The sequence below is a fragment of the Vidua chalybeata genome, chromosome 19 (genome assembly GCF_026979565.1).
Source record: "Vidua chalybeata isolate OUT-0048 chromosome 19, bVidCha1 merged haplotype, whole genome shotgun sequence".
NCBI classification, from domain to species: domain Eukaryota; kingdom Metazoa; phylum Chordata; class Aves; order Passeriformes; family Viduidae; genus Vidua; species Vidua chalybeata.
The window spans coordinates 10634983-10645430 of NC_071548.1; the positions used below are offsets into that span (position 1 = coordinate 10634983).

The 10448-nt window shown below is 47.9% G+C and overlaps 1 non-coding gene across 1 annotated transcript; it reads right to left on the reverse strand.

Moving 5' to 3' along the window:
• Positions 1 to 9686: 9686 nt before the first annotated feature.
• Positions 9687 to 9758, reverse strand: TRNAT-CGU (transfer RNA threonine (anticodon CGU)). Its single transcript has one exon. It is a non-coding gene; the product is annotated as a tRNA-Thr (tRNA).
• Between the last annotated feature and the right edge of the window lie 690 nt (positions 9759 to 10448).

The window sequence follows — 10448 nt, forward strand, 5'->3', positions numbered from 1 at the left end:
ACCCCGCGGACAGACCCTGCGGACAGACCCTGCGGACAGACCTTGCGGACAAACCCCGCGGACAGACCCCGCGGACAAACCCCGCGGACAGACCCTGCGGACAGACCTTGTGGACAGACCCTGCCACCAAAGCCTGCGGACACCCTGGCATCGCCCGGTGGCAACACCTGCTCCGCACCCCGCATGCACCGAGGCTGCTCGCAGCCAGCATCTCCCTACACTGCTCCCTGCATATCTCCCCATACATCTCCCTGCACTGCTCTATCTGTGGGATATCTCCCCACATGTCTTCCCGCACATCTCCCCGCACTGCTCCTGCACTGCTCCCTATATGTCCAGCCTTCCCCTGCACGCCTTGAAGTGGGCATGGACACCTTGTGTGTATCACAGGTATGTCAGAGGACATACTCTGCCCTTCCATGTGTGCCAAGTCTCTTCATTTACATCTCCAGTAAAGCTGGCTCAGTACACCTCTATGACCGAGAAAACCTGGGCACAAAGCATAGCTGTACTCTGTATAGAAAAATTGTGTAGTTTCTTTACACTACACTCAGTTGTAAATGTGTTTTAAGAAAATGCCACAAGGACCTGAAAAGGTTTTGACTTCTTTTGGGATGATTTTTGTGCTCATGTGTGACGTAACTGTGCGCTCACGCGTGACATAATTATGTGCTCATGCATGAGGTAATTGTGTGTTCATGCATTAAATAATTGTATGCTCATGCATGAGGTAATTGTGCGCTCATGCATGACATTATTGTGCCTTCATGCATGTGATAATTTTGTGTTCATGCATGATATAATTGTGTGCTCATGCGTGAAAGAATCAAAACTAACAGCCAGAGGCCTCATCTTTTAAATCTTTGGGTTCAGCACCCAATGCACCTCTCTGTCATCTACACCACATTTTTTTCCTGTATCTGTACTGAAGACAAGGCAGCCCTGTGTATGCATCGTTATGGATGTGGCAAGTGACTCTACCTGGCCTGCGTGGATAGAATGCCAGAGAGAGGACTTGAACTGATCTGCCACGGAGCTGCTCTCGATCAACTGTGAAGCCATCCTCTACACAGAAGAACGTGTTCCTTGGCTAGAGGCCTGATGAATATGTAGAGCCAAGGAACATGTTGTTTAAAACTGATAGTAGAATGCAAAGTGAATCATGGACCATGGGCGAAAAGGTTGGAAGAGGGACAGAGCTCTATGAGCCTTTTGTAAATAAGACATTCTGGCAGAAGGTTGAAAAATAAACAATTTCTTGACCATCTGGAAGGGTTCTGCAGAAATTATGCCTAGAGAGTACAGTAGAAATTAAGACTTCCCAAAAAGGTGTAAAAGACATTAACGTTTTCTCTGATGAAGGGAATAGATGCTGTAGAAATCACTTGGGTTGAACAAGAAAAGGCCTCATCAGCTTTTAGGAAATAAGAGACTGCTACTCTTACAGGATGCAAGTTACATCTGCCAACCTCACTCTCATTTTCAAATTTTTTTAAATACCTTTTTTCTCTCAGTCTCAATCATGTAGCTGCTTGAAACACCACAGAATAATTCTGAGAACAACAAATTCACAGCAAAAAAATTTACCTATGTGTATGGCAGGAAGAGCATGAGCCAGGGAACGGAGTTCCTCCCTAATTGAGCTGATGGAACATTGCTTCTCTGATGTCCTGACCAACTGCTTAATTTGCTATTTTCAGCGGCCTCAAAACATGTTGCCTCTTGTCTTGACCTGGCCCCCACTAGTACTGATGTGAAGCGCCACTTCATTTTCATGAGAGCAGAGCAAGACTTTCACACAACATTTTTGCCCAGCAGGAGCTTTTTTGCAGGGAGCCTGATCCCATGGGACATGCTCAGCTGCTGGCAGCCCATTCCCACTTCCACTGATGCCCCGGCAGCCCTGTGGTAGTAACAGGATAAGGCATATTTCAGGCAAGTCTTCACTTGGCAGGAGGTTCTTCTTTACCTGAGAAGGTCAGGTCTTAGGACTTCATCTCCTCTCACAAATACCTGCTGGCTGCCCTTCATGGTGTGCAGAATCCATGCACAGGGAATGCATAAACACACCCCCCGCCTGGATGGGAGCTGGGAAGAAGACTAGGTCTGCATAGAGTTCAGATGTAATCACAAGCATATCAAGTTGTAAAGCATCACACTTACACAATTCTAAAAATAATCAGTTTCTTTCAAGCTGTTTGGCAGGCAAAAGGTTAATATGTTAATAATGTTTGACCAGCAATAGCCCAGAATAATAACTATGGAACAACAGATTCTGTCACTTCTGAAAATAGCCCTCTTTGGAAAAAAAGAAAACATTTTCACAAGAGCCACGAACCAGATGGAGTAGCTTCTTGAGAGGTGTTCATGAAGTGGAAGCCAGGTGTGAAACCTCCAAAGTCAGGAGGGATCTTCTGTGGGTGGGAGAGTGCCCTGCCTGCTGCTGAGAAGGACATGGACTCTGTGGACAGTGCTTGGTCCAGTTGAATGAATACATGCATTAATCTGAGTCCGAGTTTCTCAATCCTGCCTGTCCTTATGCAGTACCTTTCTCTGCCAGTAGATCCACCGATTTGCTCTCTTGTGTGTAGTACTAAGCAGCATGTGAGCAAGAATGGCTTGTAGCCAACAGCTTGGTATTTTGGCATCTGACCTTGTTGAGAAAGAGACTGGATTGTCAAAGATGTTAAACTTGAACACAGTGTAACGATAAAAACAGTTGAAATCCTCTGATGGCACAGGATGAAATTCTGGTCTTCATCTGTGAATATGAATCCATGCCAGAGCCAAGGGTCAGAGCCGTCTCTTTTTTTTTTTTTTTTTTTTTTAGAGTCAGAACAGTAGGAATAGCAAGTTTGTGATTAAAAGTTGAGATATGTGCAAATATGATGTACTGCAAGGAGCATGTACCTGTGCAGGAACACCAAGCAGCCAGGTTCACTAAGGATGCATAGGAAACTGCAGTCCCTCCTCTGAGATCCTTACTAGAACCTGGTGGTTCACCTCAGAGCACGCATGTAACACCAGTGAGCTGCAGCCTCCAGTCACTGCTCAGACATGCTCTGGTTCTCTGCTCACTGGCCAAGGTTCTGCCTGTCCAAAGAACCTCTGGCAAATCATCCATACAAGAGGAATGCCCTACCAAAATTTTGTCCTTCATATTTAAAGCATGTGTGCATATATTGGCAAAGGAGAAAATCACAGAACTAATGAGCTCTGATTAAGCTCAGAAATAATGGTTTCCTGTTCAAACATAGAGCTCTGTCTCTTCTTAGGACAACTACCTCATCCCCAATTGTGTCTATTAAAGACAATTACTGGGGGAGACAGATATGTGTAACCAGATGTGGAAATAACGGTCAGCACCATATGCAGTTTAAATTCTTTGGGCCTGAACAAGTTACATAAAAAAAAATTGTGTGTGTGTGTTTGTGCACAGTGGAGCAGCTGTCAATGGGGAAATCCCCTTAGCCCACTTTAATCCTACGTTCCACAATCCCCAGGGATTAAACAAATGCACTAACATTATTTACTGTAATGCTCCCTCCCTGGGGGACTTCAGTCCATGAAATCCACTCCAGCATTTGCAAGTTCCAGTTGTGAAATAGGCTCTGCACATTCTATATTTGGTAGCTCACAAGTACTCTTTCAGTTGGGCCCAGAGTGATGAAAGGACAGGAGTCAGGAATTCAACCCAAGCAAGTCTCAAAGGGACCAGGCTCAGGCTTGGAGCTCATTTCTCACTGTGCAGGTCTTGCACAGGCACTGAGGCATTGCAGTGACTGCTGAGAGGGGAGAGTGATCACAGGACTCTACAAGATGCTTCCCTAAAATTAAAGATGCTGCTGCAGTATGAGTCCTCCTACCTATACTCTGGACATATGAAATGAGGCTTTAAATCCAGATACACCAGTAGAGTCTCACATACCTCCTGCTTCCCTTTTCCTATGATGAAATCTTTGTTCAAATTTGGGTACAATCGCTGTGAAATTAGTAACAGGGATTCCCCCGATCCAGATGCATAATCCTCACAGTCCCAACAAGGCTGTGACAGTGCAAACTGCACGCCATCGAACTCTTGTAACCATCTGGGTTCAGTTGATGGCCACAATGCCCAGCAATAACACAGACAAGATTCAGGCTCCCAAGGACCCTCTGACATACTTGCAAGGCCAGCTGATTGCTCCATCTCTTGCTTAGGCTTCCCGTCCAAGTTTATTACAGCTTCTTCAGAGACAGTAAACATTACATTCTATATTAGGCTGTCCTTGCCTTGAATTCATATACAGTTTAAATTCTTTAACTTGGGTGATTGTGCCAACTCAGCTCTAGTTTGAAGCACCACTGCCACAAAGGAGCTGGCAAGGCAGAGCACCTTCTGAGGCAGCCACTGCTCTTAGTGCAGGGGATGGTTTGTCTCCATGTTCTTCAGGCATAGCAAACAGTAAAACTTCAGAGGCAAAGGAGTTTCACAGAATAGCTGAGGTTGAACCTCTGGAGGTCACCTGGTCCCACCCCCTGCTCAAGCAGGGTCACCTAAAGAAGGCTGCCCAGGGCTGTGTCTGGACGGTTTTTGAATTTCTCCAAGGATGGAGACTTCATAGCCTGTTCCAGCATCAGTCCTGCTCACTTGGAAAACTCTTTCCTTATGTTCGAATGGAACCTCCTGTGCCTCAGTGTGCACCCTTTGTCTCTTGTCCTGTCTGTTGCTGAAGCTTTTGCACTGACCTGATATCTCAGGCTGGCCTCTGAGCCTGGCTTTGTCACTATAACCACCAGGCCCTGTGCAGCTGTACTGTGCAGAATGCAAAGGCAATTCCTCTTCCTGAGATTCAGAGACTCGCTTAGGTTGGAAAAGACCTTTCAGAGTCCAACATTGCCAGCACTGTTAAGTCCACCACTAAGCCATGTCCCTAAGCAACACATATTTTAAATCCCTTCAGGGAGGGTGACTCAACCATTTCCCTGGGCAGCTCTTTCCAAGGCTTGGCATCCTTTTGGTGAAGAAATTTTTCCTACTCTCCAACCTAAGCCCTCCCTGGTGCAACTTGAGGCCATTTCCTCTTGTTCTATTGCTATATTAATCCAACACCTGACTCTGCTCCCATAGCACTGTATTTACAAACATATCATTTCATCAGCTCAAATAGATTTTTTTTCCAATTTACAGAAAGATCACCACAATAAAACTATACTCATGTTACTGCTCTTCATCCTGCAACAGCTTGCTCACTGCAGTGAACTCCATTCAGTGGTAAAGGCATGAGTATACACAGACAAAGAGAACCCTGCACACAAACCTTCCAGGCCTAGGCTCTGATACTCTTTCTAATTTTTTTTCTCATATAGTTTACAGCCAGGAACATAAGAAAATACCTGAGAGGGAGTCAGGGAGAAGAGCAGGTCTTCTGTGAGCAGCAGGCCCTGTGCTGCTGAGGTTAAACAGGCTGCAAAGAAGGGATTAGTAATCTCCCATCCATCCATTTTGCTCCTCCTTCCCCGCATAATTGCAGCTCATTTGAGACACACTGCCTGGAATGTCAGCTCGCATTTTTTGGGTTCCCCAGAAGCAGTAGATGCCATTCAGCACCACTTTCTTAATCTAAAATGTGTTTCACAGGTTCTCTCAGGAAGCTGAGCACTGCTCTGCACTACACCAGTGACGACTCCCACTCCCTCTCGTGGGTGCCCTCAGAGCTCATTCACAAAATCATGCAGCTGTCATTCCCACTGGTACCCCTGGATCTCAGAGGAGCAGCAGCATTGCTGTGCTGGGCCCTCCACCCATTCTGGTCAGGTAGGAACACCCTGACCTGTCCATTAATATCTAATTACAGATGACAGTAGCAACTTTGAGGACCTGTGTAAGAGTTGCTACTCCTGTAGTAAAGCAAAAATACAACTAGGTTCCTCACAGGGGAACTTCCCAACTGCTCCCCTCACATTCTGGAGAAGGGGACACCAATAACTCTGTCCCTTGAATACAGAATAAGGATTATCATTCTGTCTTTCCTACAGTGACATAAACAGTTTTCAAGGGGAAAGAATAATTCTTATTTCCTATCTCACTGTCATTTTTTAAATGACTGAATTCTGTAGCATTCAATGGATTACTATTCACAAACATGTACCTGCTCCTCTGGCAGAACAAATCGAGTAATTTCTGTTTCTGCTGGAGCCTTCGGCATGCAGACAAAACCATTTTTTATTCATCAGTGGTAAAAGGCTACAGCCATTTGACTTTAAACACAGACATGCTTCTGGGCTCTCTTCCAGGAAGTCTGTGTCACCCAGGCTTTAGATCAATATGTTTGTCTGCAAAGTCACCCTTTGATCTGTAATTTTTCATTTTGACACAAGAAATGCCTTTTGGTCAAACTTCAGCAGTCCATTAAATTCCAGGCATAATAGAAATGGGAATCACATTGCTGTAGCCATGCAAAGATTTCCACAGTTTGGGGTTTATTTACTCATGGGTTAATTTACTCTGCCATATATTTGGGACTCAGACAATGCTGCAAATACTGTTCTGTGCCTCATCTGAGCTCACTGCTTCACCCCAGTTTTGGGTGGTCTCACTGGCACTGGCAGCTTTATAAAGCCCTTTGTATGTTTAGTTGTCCAACCTGCAGGAAATGTTGAGGTTTTGGACTGAGCACATGGAGCATCCTCCCACCCTGGTCCTGCTGTTCACCTCAGAAAGAGGGGTCTGGGCTGCTGGGACAGTGCCCCACAATGAGAGGGCAACTGTGCCCGGCCCATAGCCCAGCTGGCTCAGCCTGGTCACCCCTGGCACACCACGCTCTGTTTGCACAACTCAGCACAGGCCTTTTCTTTCCAAGGTCAAGGTTTCAGGGCTTGGGTGGCTGATTTTTTTTTCCTCACTCTCCTCCCCATCACTCCCTCCCCCCCCCTTTTTTTTTTTAAGGTGCCAGCCATCCCATGGAAAGATAACCCAAAAAGCAGAGAGGTGGGAAATCAATCCAAAACATTATTAATGGGAGAAGCGGGTCTGCCCAGCTTTTGGGACAATCCCCCTGCCTGGCTTCACACAGCAAGGTCCAAGTAAGGCTTTCCAATTATCTCACTGCTATTTCTGACCAGACACAGCTCCTGCCGTGTTCCCAACACCCTGGTTTTTAGTTGCTGAAGTTTGACCCAAGGGAGGATGCAACAGACACTCAGGAGAGTTGCAAAGTGCTGAAAATGTTCATATAATCCAAACTAACCCCATTATTTTCAGTCCTCATTCTCATCTTACCTTTCAAAAGCAAACATTTTCTGTCAGCCTCTCAAAAGCACATAACTCAGAAATACTGCTAAAAGTGAAAATTTACAAGAAATACTGTTAAAATTGATTAATTTTTACACTTATTTTAAAGCCGTCAGGAAAATGTCTGGATTCTGAATAACTGGTTTGTCAAGCAAGAGAGGACAGGGAATTCTGTATTTAAATATGGCCAAGAATTCCAGCAATAACATATCTTTTAAGTACATTAATTGTAATATGATTTTATTAGGTAATTAACAGAGGCCTCATTTTAATCCTCATTTAATAGCTCCTCATTTCATAGAGGTGTTATATTCAGAGAAAGGCAGCTCAGTATTTTCTGGAAAAAAATCAAAGCAACTCAGAAGGGCCACCTAAAAGATTTTATGTTTTCAGTCAGGACTTGTGTCCAAAATAAACAACTCTTTCCTCAACCCACCAAAAAACCCCAAGCCAAACCCATCTCCAGCACAGCTATGATCAGATCATAAATGCCTTGATTAAAGTTCATTGGCTGGCACTTCAGGACTTTAGCTACTAATTAAAGCCAAAATCAAATTTATTGCCTGAGTGAGTAAGAAGAGGGGGCAGGAATCTGGGAGGTGAGCAAACACATGACCTGCCCAACACAGCCCTGCCCAGAAGACAACAACAAGGGGAGGATGGCACAAACAGAACTGCCTGTCCCTGAACAGCAAGGATCCCGTCGTGGTGTTGTTCCAGAAACGAAGATGCACAACAGCAATCCTGGGCCAAGGCTTTCCCATGGGCCTCTCCCTGGGAATTCAGCAGGAGCCTGTGAAGGACCTTCCTCACAGACACCCAGGAGCTAGAGGGAATATTCCAGTTCTGCAGAGACTGAAGTTAAGCAACTGGTGAGCTGCCTGGATGTGTTATGGCCACAGAGAACAGAGATGCCAGAGCTTTATTAAAATACCTGGTTCACAGTCCTGGGTTCATGGCACACGTTTGGGCAGGACCTGACTGCTCGAGTTTACAGGATGGGAAACCTGATTCAGGGAGAACCTCAGTTTCACAACTGGTTTCAACCAGAAACAAACCCACAGAATTCTAAAAATCTCTGCAAAAGCAGCAAGATGGCTTTTGAACCAGTAGAAACATTTTGGTTTGACATTCCGCTGTGAAATGATGTAGGGGGAAAAAAATAAATCAAAAGAGGGTGTTTCAAAGCTAGAACTTTCGTACTCAAAAACCTCCAACAAAGGTGATGGGATTTGACAGCACTCTATTTTGCAAGTAAAATAGTGTCTGCATTTTCCTAAACAAGTTCTAAACTGCATTTCCTGCTTTTATATCAAAACATACTACAGCTTGTTTTGTGGCTTGCTAATAACATCCTGCACAACCATTTTGTACAGACCTCCCCGAACACCTCATGCAGACACACTTCCAGTCCCTGCTAAGAAAGGCAAACAGCCTCCTGCCCAGTCAGGTCCAGGCCAAGTGTAGCACGGGAAACAGCAAAACCAGCTTTTTCTTAAGCATCAAAGGAAGCAGCAAGTTGTTTCAAAGAGGCTCCCCTGCTCTGCCCAGATATCTGGCTATTGCTGATTTTGCAATGCAATGACTCTACTCTTTACATATTTTAAGCTCTCTGAAAGCAGCAATAACCAAAGTGATGTTATACAGAGGCAGCAGAAATGCCCTCACACGTGTCATGCTTTGCAGACTGATAGCTCAAGAACCAAGCAATCAGGGTAAATTCTGGCGTAAATGGTACAATCTCACGGAAAGGGTGGTCAGACATTGGAACAGGCTGCCCTGAGAAATGGTGGAATCGCCATCTCTGAAAGGGTTAAAAGATGTGGATGTGGCAGTTGAGGACGCGGTTTAGCGGTGGACCTGGCAGCGCTGGGTTAATGGTTGGACTCGATGATCTTACAGGGCTTGTCCGACCTTACCAATCGCATGATTTTAACTGCACTATGCACTTGCTTGTTCCAGGATTTGGCCTGTCTACCTGTGAGAAGTACATCAAACCCAGCACGTACAGAGAAAGCACCAGGATTCCTCACACCGGGCGCACCTAACACTTGCCCTGCAGCATCACAGCGCAAACATCTGCTTTGTCTTAGCTGTGATTTACCCAGTTCAGGACACAGGTCCAGAGGCAAAGCGCTGAGAAGTGTCCTCTCTACAAGAGACTTTCTGGATCTGGGGGGGACACCGGGCTGCACGATGCTACTTGCGGGCTCCCAACCAGTTCTGCGGCACAGACACACGGGAGTCGGGGACACTCGGCCGGGCGCACGGTGGAGCTTCCCCCGTGATCCGCAGCTTCCTCGCGGGGCTTCCGGGCCGGTTCTCCGACGCTGACAGCAAAAATGAGCTGCAAACGAGGCGGCGTCCGTGGCCTCCCCGTGGCGGGGCTGCCAACGCACTGCGCTGCCTCGGCAGGCACGGACGGGGTTCGAACCCGCGATCTTCGGTTTACGAGACCGACGCCTTACCACTTGGCCACCGCGCCCGACGGGCTGGCTGCACCTGCGCGCCGCCAGTGGAAGGCAGCGAGCGGCGCGGGCGAGCCGGGCCGGGCCGGGCCGGGAGGGGACGGGCCAGGCCGGGCCGGGCCGGGAGGGCGGCCCGGGCCGGTGGGATCGGGGCGGCTGCGCCGTGCGGGGGCTCCCGCGGGCACGTACGGACGCGGGGCGGAGCGCCGGGAAGGGGAGCGTGGGCGAGCCCTGCCCCGCCTGCAGAGCTCGGCATCCCCTGCCCCGCGTCGCTGCAGCGGCGCTCCTCGGAAAGCCCTTCCCGCTGCCGCCACCCCCGCCGTGTCCCTGAGCACCGCTGCTCCGACACCGCGGAATCCCCGGTGAAGCTTTGCTTTCCTTCCTCCCGGAGGAACGCGGTGCATCACTGCGAAATCACGGGGCTGCCTCGGGAAACAAACAGCAGCTGTTCGGAACGAGGAAAGTCCCGCCAAGCTCACATCTCCAGCTCGGCAGTGCTCCGGCACCTGCTCCCGGTTTGGGCCCGGGGAGGATCCCCCGCCAGCCCTGCGGCACCGGCGCGGTGGGACACATCTCCCAGGGCACGGCACACCGGGGAACGGCGAGGACTGTCCCGGCACGGCACAGCTCAGTTCCGGCACTGCCACCCGCCTCCCTGGGAGCCAAACAGCGGCGTTTCCACCCCTTCCCTTGGGACAGTATCAGGC